Source organism: Cydia splendana, chromosome 25 (assembly GCF_910591565.1).
Source record: "Cydia splendana chromosome 25, ilCydSple1.2, whole genome shotgun sequence".
NCBI lineage: Eukaryota > Metazoa > Arthropoda > Insecta > Lepidoptera > Tortricidae > Cydia > Cydia splendana.
In genome coordinates, this window is record NC_085984.1 from 6023931 (window position 1) to 6036175 (window position 12245).

At 39.5% G+C, this 12245-nt stretch overlaps 1 protein-coding gene and 1 non-coding gene across 2 annotated transcripts in view; both read right to left on the reverse strand.

The window, feature by feature from the left end:
- The window catches only part of LOC134802762 (LIM and SH3 domain protein F42H10.3), a 41198-nt gene that overhangs the window by 27759 nt on the left and 1194 nt on the right, over positions 1–12245 (reverse strand). The window lies entirely within an intron of this gene.
- On the reverse strand, positions 8946–9018 carry Trnav-uac (transfer RNA valine (anticodon UAC)). The gene has a single exon. It is a non-coding gene; the product is annotated as a tRNA-Val (tRNA).

Below are 12245 nucleotides of genomic sequence, written 5' to 3' on the forward strand. Positions count from 1 at the left end.
TTACCCCCTGAATCCCCAGATGCTCACCGGTCACATTTCTAGTCCTAGTCTAACAGTATGTTTGTTTATACAAAACGTTAATTTTAGGAAAAGTCCCAATAAGCACAAAAACCATGGTGTCGGTTGTCGTTGACCGCGCCCACGTCCTATTGGTTTAATAATTCAATTTGGAGCAGCGCCCGCGCCGGCATTGTTCGGCCGCGTGTTCTGATTGGTTGCGAGAGCTATTGGGGCTAACCAGTGTAACGTGACCTCGAGATCGAGATCAATTCCCTCCGGTTTTCCTAATTTTGAGACGTCTCCGTACATAATCTTACATTATTTTATGAAGGGCTAATCTTAGAAGGCTATCTTAGCTCTGGCATGAGCATGGCGCGCCACTGATAGAGTTCATCATCATCATCATCATCATATCAGCCAGAGGACGTCCACTGCTGGACGTAGGCCTCCCCCAAAGAGTGCCACAATGACCGGTCTTGCGCCACCCGCATCCAGCGGACTCCCGCGACCTTTACCAGGTCGTCTGTCCACCTTGTGGGGGGGTCTACCCACGCTGCGCCTTCCGGTACGTGGTCGCCACTCGAGAAGCTTTCCGCCCCAATGGCGATCGGTTAGATAGAGTTAGACCATGATAACTCTGCAACGATTTTGATAACAGAGACTGTGCAAGTGGTATTTATTCTATTTATACATCATAATTTATGAATTACGTTACAGTAATTTAACAGAATACTACTTTATTAAAATAATCTTGGGGATAGATAATAGGGATATGTACTTACCTATCGTACCCGAACACAAACTTATGTTCCTGTTTAGTAAGGGTAAGTGATCTGTGATCTCATCAAGCGATTGGAATTACATTTCAAAAACTAGTTCACAGAACAATAACGACCAATAGTATACCTTATGTAGTCGTAATAAGGTAGTTAATAAGTTTACAATAGGTACTGAGACTAGATGTTTGGTAGCATCTTTATCATTAATGACTTAATTCTTTTTATAGATTATGATAGCAAAGCTCTAAGGGCTTGTGCACAAATCACGCGAGGTTCGATAGGGGGAGGGAGGTCACGAAAAATCACGTTGGGGGAGGGGGGTACAAGGAGACCTCACGTGTATTTTTCTACAGTGAACGAAACTAAGAAAAAAAAACCTACCACATGAGATACCTTTTCTCGGTTTCGTTAAACATAAATCTTCACTCTGCACTTCAAAATAGCGAGTCTATTTAACGAAAATAGTAAAATAAACAAGACTTTCTTGTGTATTTTCCTATTTTCGAAATAATCGTGTCTCTATCATGTTTACAAGCTACATTATGCATGATTTTCACACATTTCCATCTAATTAGGGCGAGCGAAGCGAGCCCTATCACTAATCGACGAACTATGCATTCTTGTGGTACACTTTACGGAAAAACTACTGCACTGTTAGGTTTGAAATTTAACATAGTAATTTAAATTGATGCCTAGATGTGTTATCAAACATAAAAATATCATTTTATAAACCTAAAAAAATAAAATAAAGTAATAACACTTTGTATTACTACTAGCGACATCTGTTGGCAAAATGATGAATTAACATTCGTGCTAATGTTAATTATTTCTTTCTCTAACAGATGGCGTTAGTAATAAATAAATAAATAAATATTGGACATTCTTATACAAATTGACTACTTAAGAAGGCTTGTGTTGTGGGTATTCAGACAATACGATACCTATGTGGTGTTTTCAAGTTCAATAATGTCGATGGCGCTTACGCCATTAACAACGATGAATACCAAAGTGGGTACAATTTTGGATTCAACCCACCTCGCTTCACTTGGTTTGATTCCCATTTTAGCACTTAAGTTTTTGTGAATACCTACTAGAACAATCAATCTTGCTGTATATTTACTGCGGAGGTCAATTTACTCGTATGTTTTGTGACGCTGACGATGTGATGATCAGTCATGTTGTGTTAGCAAACTTAAATTGGGTATTTTCAGTTCGAGATACAGTTTTGGCGCCATTCATTTATTACGTAAGACGATTTTGGGGTGGAGGGGGGTCGAACATATCTTATTATTTCTTGCAAGGGTTGGGAGGGGGTTTTCATAGTTCTTAAGAGCGCTATTACATTTCGGCGTTGAGCGAGTTTAGGTATTTTACGCGCTGCGGCAGGCCGTGCGAGCTCAGTACGCCGATCCCTTCTACCACACTCGCACTACAATGATGGATTAAACATTCTTGATCCTTCGCGAAGCATATTGAAATCAACCATAACAACACTAACTGTACTTAACTTTTAAAGTTCTAAAACTGTTATTTGGTAAGTACGAAAATACTAAATGCAGTGCAAATGTACATAGGGGCTGTTCATAAATTACGTCATCTATTTTTGACGATTTTTGACCCCCCCCACCCCTCAAATCATCCAAAAATCAAGCTTCGGATGAATCTGTTTCCTCCTACGTCATGTTACCATCATCCGATGTCCAGACCCCCCCCCCACTCCTCCCATTTGAAACGACGTAATTTATGAATAGCCCCATACTTGTACTTATGAAGGTATATTACTCGAAAGAAATTATAGGTACCTACTCGCTTATTTACATGTTTCGTCATTGCATTTGGTACCTATAGGTTGTAAAGTTTGTATCAACGAGGGTTTAAAAACGAACTGGTACTGAGGATCTGATGATGATTAAGGTGGTCACGGATACCAATCAACCATGTAGTAACATGATTAGGCTCGTTTGATTCGTCTCAACAAGATCTTTGACACTGAAGATACACAGGGTCTGATGATGGAGCTGGAAGGTGGCCACGGGTACCAGTCTATCATGTAACTAAACAACTTCGTGTTTGGGCTCGTTTGATTCGTCTCAACAAGATCTTTGACACAAGACAGTACTCAGGGTCTGATGATGGAGCTGGAAGGTACCATTACCAATCAACCATGCAACTAAACCACATCGTGTTTAGGATCGTTTGATTCGTCTCAACAAGATCTTTGACACTAGGTGATACTCAGAGTCTGATGATGGAGCTGGAAGGTGGTCACCGGTACCAATCAACCATGCAACTAAACCACTTCGTGTTTAGGCTCGTTTTATTCGTTTCAACAAGATCTTTGACACAAGATAGTACTCAGGGTCTGATGTTGGAGCCGGAAGGTGGTCACCGGTACCAATCAACCATGCAACTAAACCATTTCGTGTTTAGGCACGTTTTATTCATCTCAACAAGATCTTTGACACAAGGTAGTACTCAGGGTCTGATGATGGAGCGCGAAGGTGGCGACGGGTACCTGTCTATCATCATCAGCTCCATCATCAGACCCTGAGTAGTATCTTGTGTCAAACATCTTATTGCGACGAATCAAATGAGCCCAAACACGAAGTGGTTCAGTTACATGGTAGACTGGTACCCGTGGCCACAGTCCAGCTCCATCATCAGACCCTGAGTACTAACTTGTGTCAAAGATCTTGTTGCGACGAATCGAACGAAGCCAAACACGAAGTGGTTTAGTTGCATGGTTGATTGGTACCGGTGACCACCTTCCGGATCCATCATCAGACCCTCAGTACTACCTTGTGTCAAAGATCTTGTTGCGACAAATCAAACGAGCCCAAACACGAAGTGGTTCAGTTACATGGTAGACTGGTACCCGTGGCCACAGTCCAGCTCCATCATCAGACCCTGAGTACTAACTTGTGTCAAAGATCTTGTTGCGACAAATCAAACGAGCCCAAACACGAAGTGGTTCAGTTACATGGTAGACTGGTACCCGTGGCCACCTTCCAGCTCCATCATCAGATCCTGAGTACTATCTTGTATCCAAGGTCTTGTTGAGACGAATCAAACGAGCCTAAACACGAAGTGGTTTAGTTGCATGGTTGATTGGTACCGGTGACCACCTTCCGGCTCCAACATCAGACCCTGAGTACTATCTTGTGTCAAAGATCTTATAGAAACGAATAAAACGAGCCTAAACACGAAGTGGTTTAGTGGCATGGTTGATTGGTACCGGTGACCACCTGCCGGCTCCATCATCAGACCCTGAGTACTATCTTGTGTCAAAGATTTTGTTGAGGCGAATCAAACGAGCCTAAACACGAAGTGGTTTAGTTGCATGGTTGATTGGTACCGGTGCCCACCTTCCGGCTCCATCATCAGACCCTGAGTACTATCTTGAGTCAAATAAATACATATAGAATGTCAGGTCGTTTCAAATATTTTTAATCCTGTCCGGTAGTTTATTAAACTGTACCATTATAAATTATAATACTATAAAAACGGTGCTAGGATCAAAGTCTCTCGTTGCGGTTTACACGCACACAGTATAGCGTTTTACACGGCGCCCGCCGCACACAATGATAAAAAACCTCGTCGTCGCCGTTGAAAATGTGCGGAGCCGACCGACACACGTCCTGCCTCTACAAGCTCTGCCGCGGCACTGAGCTGGCGCAGCGCGCGTCATCGGTAATATAGAGTAGTTTTCAAAAAATTGCCAAAAAATTATAGTAGAATTTCATAAACACTAATGTATACCAACAGTATAAGCAAACGTTGCAGATTGCTTGAGTATGAAAATGACTTCGATATTAAGTAGATTTTCGTAGGAATTGACACTTGTTTCGGAGAGAAAATCGAGTTCGTTTTACTTTGATTTTCTCTTTCTCAAAGGTATGTAGGAAAAATATAGTTTGATATGCCTAAAGTACAGGGTATTAGTAATACAAAATAGCCAGGTTTAGCAGAGTAAAATTCTCAACATTTCCAAATAAGAGCTCGCCATTCAGTGCTTCACGGGGTTTTTCGGAAACGACCATCAGAAAAAAAATCATTACTAATTTAATAAGTCCTTTTTCTAATATTTACAACGACATTTATAAAGATAAGAAGACGCTTTTACTGGAACAAGTACTCATTGTTTCTAATAATGAGCGCAAAGTCCTGAATTTCGTCGACTAGTATCATCAATTTTGCATTATTTCGACTTTTCTTGTAAGAGCGCTCTTAAGTAAGATCACAAAGATGCGATATTTTTTTTAATTTCTATGAAATTATGACGTTTAAAATAATACTTCCACACTCTATGCTATCAAACACGGTGCAGAGTTAGCTTAAACGAGCTCAAGTACCTTTGTACAGGTCCAAATAAACATTCATAAAAATATTTTTTTGAAAATAAATTATTTTGGTGGCTGGACGGGGTCAGCCTATTCTTATTATTTCTTACATAGGGGTGGGAGGGGGTCAAAAGCTGGCAAAAATTGTCTTACGTAATTAATGAATGGCGCCTTTAGTGTTACTATTGCTTGGAACTGCTAAAATTATAAATAAAGATAAGCATAATTAATACAAACTTCAGTGACTTAGGGCCGATACAGACGGACTACAACCCGACTGCAACTTGTATGGGAACTGCACGCCAATCGAAACGTCGGCGTGCAGTTTAGCAAAATGACCCAGTAACCTGGCAGTACCTAGTGGAACTCAGGTTTGGTGTAACAAAGGCACATTATGGTTTGGTCATCCGTCTCATCTTGATGAGCACTTAGGAGAGTAGTACCCAAGATAGAGCCGATGCCGAACCCTGGCAGTACCTAGTGGAGCTCGGGTTTGATGCAACATACATAGACACACGCTGTTTTGGATATCCGACTCGTCATGATGATCACTGGGTATATCAGTACTTTCAGTACCCAAGATAGCTGATGCTGAACCCTGACAGTGCCTAATGGAGCTCGGGTTTTATACAACATAGGCACACGCTGTTTTGGTCATGCAACTCGTCTTGATGAGAACTTAGGAAAGTAGTACCCAAGATAGGGCTGATGCTGAACCCTGGCTGAACCTAGTGGAACTCGATCAGGTTTATTGCAACATAGACACACGCTATTTTGGACATCTGACTCGTCATGATGAGCACTTGGGAGAACAGTACCCAAGATAGAACTCATGCTGAACCCTGGCAGTACCTAGTGGAACTCAGGTTTGTTGCAACATAGGCACACGCTGTTTTGGCCATCCGACTCGTCTTTATGAGCACTTAGGAGATTAGTACCCAAGATAGAGCTGATGCTAAACCCTGGCTGTACCTAGTGGAACTCAGGTTTGGTGCAACATAGGCACACGCTGTTTCGGTCATCTGACACGTCTTAATGAGAACTTGGAAGAGCAGTACCCAAGATAGAGCTGATGCTGGACCCTGGCTGTACCTAGTGGAACTGTGTGTGTTAGTTTATGTGCGGAGCAGCGTGATTACCGCCAGTAGGTGTCCAGACGGGATAGTTTTTCGATCAATTGTGTGGAGTGGACGCAAAAATAAATTCAAGAACATTGGCTCGCTGACCCAACATTATGTAGGAAAGCCAGTTGGGTTCCTTACAAAAAGTACTGGGCGACCGTGTAGGATGTAAAGCCCCCTCCAGACTATGAGCGTGAATCGCGGGCGAAGCCTGGTTCGCTGGTATGCGAAATCGACTCCATACTCGCGTTCGCGGCTTCGCGCCGCGATTCGCGCACGAGTGTGGAGCGGGCTTAATGCACTTATGAAATTGTATATTACGTGTGGATGATATTGGCAATTTGAATTTGTCGTCTGGACACGTTTTTAAAGGACAAAGTAAAAGCTGTAACAGACAGGCGTACCTACCGGACAGTAACCGGTTCGGTACGTTAAGGTAGAAAACCTCCGCGAGCCCTTACAAAGCTCTGCTTTTTGCTAGTTAATAAGTACACTAATTAGCTATAATTCTATTTACCTGATACATAGAGCTATGTATATAATTATCGCATATACGGAAGATTTTTTTAGAGCAATGGCAAGCAGCTGTGAAAAAGGCATTCCATCTATTTAGAGACGAGTTGTTAATATAGACTGGTAACTAGCTTTGCCGAATAATAGTAAAGTAGTCTATAAACTTGAGTCTCATATGTATAAGGCAGCGGTCGGCAACCTTTTAGCAGCCAAGGGCCACATAGTAATTAAGGAAGTTGACGCGGGCCGCACTTTGGTAATATTTGTGACTTTAGCAGACATTGTTGTTTGTCAATATTACATATAAAATAGCCAGGGAGGCACGCGGGCCGCTTGTTGCCGACCGCTGGTATAAGGTCAAACTTACAAATGAGCAAGTAGCGGAAAGTTAAAAAAAAAGTTGAATGTTCTCGGAAATTTTCATTGGAGATTAAGGAAACTTTAATAAAGGAAATGAAAAATTTCGATCCCAATTACAATATAATCTTCCCTTGCTGTGAAGCTGTGAACGGGTGAATAATATAACTGATACTCAAGTCTCTAACAAGTATAAAAGAACTCTACTTATTACATGAAATTCCGCCAAAGTGAAATTAAATTGAAATGAAATTATTATTCTTTAATACTTATAACACATCGTTATAAGTTATTATACATACCTACATTAGTATCAATCTTAAATCATTAATATACAAATACATTTGAGTATAAGTACATAGGTATTATAATATTGCATAATTTGCATATTGTTGCATATTATTAAAGCATTAAAGGTAAGTGAAAACTAAAAGAAACTCAACTTTGGATGTGGTTCAACAGTTTTATTTTTATATTAAATAATATGATGAAATGAATACTGAAGCTTCCATAACTCAGTTGGTTAAGAGTGATATGACGCAAGTTAGAGTCTTGCTGGAAGCGAAAAAAATTTCCTTTTTATTTAAAAAATGTAGTATCGCTCGGAGACGTATCTGCTTGATAAAAGTTAGTTTCGATCTACAGTCTCTGTACATTATTAACTGGTCTCTGGTTCTAATTATGAGAACGCGCGTCCAGTGACAATTAAAATGGCGTGACCAGTAGTTTTGAGTTTTTCTAGAAATATGTACTTTTGTTCAGAGATGGGTAGCCAATTTTATACTTTAAATCGTTGTTGTAAGGTTGAAAATCGAATAAAAATATTTTTACCGTCGCTACGTGTTTTGTTTAGCTGATAGAGTACTCTTTGTGATAAATTGAAATAAATACAACAGGTTTATTCATAAAACTTGATAAAATTAAATGTATTAGTACTAAAAAATATTTTTATTCTTATAAAAGGGAGGGACATATAATATTTAATGAATTACTAAGATTATGCAAAATGATTTAAACAGGGTCGTGTTTAGATTTTTTTGAACACTTCAGACGCTCAGCTACTGCTGCGGACTGTGTACACATAATAAAATCAAATACGGATACTAAATACCTGTACCTACAACATATCCAAGAAAATATTTTCTTCTGTATATATCAACAGCAATATTTAAGGTTAAAAATACCAAAAAAATATTTTTCTCAAAAATGGACGGCAAAGTCGACTTTGCCGTTTAAAAAATAGGTCGCGAAGCGCGTAGTTTATGGTCAGTCAAAAATTAAAAAGTTAAAAACATTGCAGTCTCGATTTTGGGACTGCAATGTTGCATACAAATTCCATTATTTGTCGAGTTCCAAACTTTTTAAAAGTTGAAATGGCCATACCAAATGAAGGCACAGGCCCATTAAAGAGCCAACAGATGATTAGTACCGCGACTATTTACCTGTCTCAAATAGGTTGGCGTATTTTCGGCAGAAAAATACACTTCTACCTTTTTATTAAAAAAAATAAAAAGGCGGCATAGCTAATTTTTTCAATTGTTTCTACTTTTCTCTGTGAAAATATATACCTAAGAACGTTGCTTTTGTAAAATATTTCTATGATATTTATATTTCTTGCACCATTTTTGAGAAAAGCACTATATATGACTCGGCTGGAAGGCTACTTGCTGGCTTCGGATTCAATTAAACGGACTCCCAAGGTCGTCCGTTTAAAACGAATCCTCAGCCTGCAAGTAGCTACTTCCGAGCCTCGACAATAATGTACTATAATAAACCACAACAACAAATACAAACCAATAAAATGTTAACAATAAAAAATAAAAAACAAAAACATATGATTCCGGCCAGGATCGAACTGGCGGCCTTCTGCGTGTAAAGCAGATGTGATAACCACTACACCACGGAACCAGTTGGCAAGTCGGTCGAAATTCGTGTTCAGTTGCCGTAAGCGCGTGCAATGAATGACGTAATAGGTATTTCAGTGGTATATTGGTGGTATCGTGGTATGAAAGCCATTTATGTATGAGTGAAGTGTTCAAATTGATCTGCACATTGCTCCGTGATTAAAGGTGTGTTTAGATTATTTTAACACCTGGAGTATGCTTGGCTACTAACTGCAGATATTTGATATACAGTCAGACTAAGCTTACTCGGCAGCGATTTTGATAATTACATAATTTCATAGAAGTTTGACGTTTATAATAACACTTGTAGTCGCTGCTATCAAAATCGCTGTCGAGTTAGCTTGGTCTAGCTCTAGCTTGATCTAAAATTGCTAAAATTGACTTTAATTTAAATACCTGTTCTTCCGTTACCTGTACATAATTACAAGCTAGTCTATCTAGCTAGAAGCCTAGCTGAATGATGATCATTAATGACATTATCGTATTAACCAGCATCTAGAGCAATGATTAGGCTTCTAAAAAAGGTGTGAAGCCGTCCGCGAGTTTCTTTCGCGTAATAGACAGTCATTAGAGTCGAGAAAGTGATAGCGCTTTTTGCATCAGTTGCAGATCACTTGCCTTACTAATAGACGGAGCATATGTGTGTCCGCTAGCTGGCGGACCCTGGCAAAGGCCGGGATAACGCTAGGTAGAAGAAGGCCAAATATGATCACATTTCTGGACAACCCCTAAATCCAATATTGCCTTATTTTTTCGCAAAATACCACATTTTGGTGGTTTATAATAATTATGTATGTATAAGTATGAAAATGAAAGGCTTAATAGGTAGTTAGTTAGTTCTACTGGGCATTTCCGCAAATCGACAACCATTGTGTCTATCAGTGTTGGCCGAACGTTAATTGCAATTCTCCATTATAAATTGAACCGTAAATCGTAACGGACGGTTACAGTTTACGGTTCAATTTATAATGGTTAATGGCCAAAAGTGGTTAATTGCATTAACGTTTCGGCCAACACTGGTGTCTATTTTGCGTGATAACGAGGTAGCACTACTCTAGCCACCGCAGCTCCTCCACGAAACCTAGCAGTTTCTTCAGGTTAAGGCTTAATAGGTATTTTACAAATTACAAGTAAAAGAGCGCCTATTTTGTTTGTGGATATGTCGCCGAGTTCGCGGACTCGCGGAGTCTAATGTCAAGTAATCTTTGTTATAAGACCATCCATGGATGACTAGGCGGAGATCTAAGATAACGATTTGTGTGAGGTACTTTAATGGTAAAGTTTAGAATGGCGATTATTGCATTTAATGTTGAAACACAGAAGTACTCTATAAGGAAGACTATAAGACTATAGTGTAAGCTAGCTATATATAGCCCCATTTAGGGTGACTTGCACCATTTTAGGGTCATAAGAAATAGGGCCGGATTTTTCCGGCCAACTCAGATTACTATGTAAAAAAAAGAGACTTGCACCATTCCACTAACCCGTGGTTAACTGGTTAAATCTGGAGTTACCATGGTTACAGCTTTGCTCGTAAATATATAAAATCTCAAAAATGCGCGTCTTTACAGAGATAAGACCTAGCTAGATCGATTTTTCGCCCCCGAAAACCCCTATATTGCTAATTTCATCGAAATATTTAGAGCCGTTTCCGAGATCCCCTAAATCATATACAAGAATTGCTTGTTTAAAGGTATAAGATAAATGCCCAAATGGTAAGGAGTCGAACCTGGGGCTGAGACCTCGTGATTCATAGGCAGGGTCACTAGCGACTAGGTTAGGGGTCCGTTAATACCTACGATCTAAGACCTACATGGGCTTACATCACAGCATCTAAGCAGAATGTCACTAGACTGGCTTCTTAAGTAACACTAAGTTACATCACAAACTTAACTTGTATTGTTACATGCTGTTACTACAGATAAATGCAATTCTTGTTTTATTTTTTATTTTAATGCCCCAAAAAGAAGGCTGTTGACCCTTTATTCATCATCCATACCATAGAATAAATAATAGTACTAGGTACAGAAGACTCACTCTCTAACTAAACGCGTCTGTTACAATCACCACAGATATGGCCGCTAGGTGGCGACAGCGCCACGCGCGGCTTATGACTATGGCTTATATACTTTTAGCTACCTGTAGCAAAGCGACGAAATCGCGAAGTGAGCCACGCCTGTCCATACTAATATTATAAAGGCGAAAGTGTGTCTGTCTGTCTGTTACCTCTTCAAGTTTTCATGCTTAAGCCGCTGAACCGATTTAGTTGAAAATTGGTATTGAGATAGTTTGAGTCCCGGGGAAGGACATAGGATAGTTTTTATGTCGGAAATCATCCCTGAAGAGAGTGCAAAGGGGGGTGGAATTGAAAGAGTTAATCAATTGCCTAATAATTAAAGTAAGCAATGCGCGAATTGAATGATTGCTATTAGCATTATCCAGGCGCTATACCTAATTTAGCTGCTGTCACTAATTCCACGCAGAAGAAGGTGCAGGCAAAACCAAGTAATATTCATAATAGAGTTTTGTTGGAATTATATCTTTTTATCACATCAAAGAGTTTGGAGTTTGTCATCAGTCTATCAAGCCGTGTTGGAAGTCCCTTCCTATAAACATGTTCAACAAACAGCCATCAAATTTCTTTCAGCGCTTTAAGCGTGAAGTAGTAACAGGCAGACAGCCAATTACTTACACAAATTCATGTAGCTGAAAACTAGAGTGTTGTGAAAGGTATTGTATACCCTTGAATAACTTCTTTAATATAGGTAGGAAAGAACTTACCTAGTTTTGTTTACTTTGACATAGCAGACTGTGCCATGCTAAAAGCCCTAGATAGATACATCTGCAAAGCATAGTATTGTTGATTGAAAAATTATAGTCAAGAACTGTCTGCTCAATCATTTCTGTATGGAGGCTGAGGGCTAGGACTAGGTGATTGTAATTTAGATAACATAAGTAAAAGCAAAGACATATGTAACTTCGTATAAGACGAATAAAGCCTAAGGAAAAAACGTGCCTCGGAATTCAAGTAAAAGTCATTCTGGAATAGATGGCGCACACACCTTTAGCCTATCCTCGGCTAGATGGCGTGACAACACCGTTTCATATTTAACAATTTTAACACATAGATATCAGTGAATGAACATGGATCAAAATGATATAAAAATAATAAAATCATTTATCCATATACATACGTTTTTTGATAACTTTATACGTTTTCATTTTGAGGTT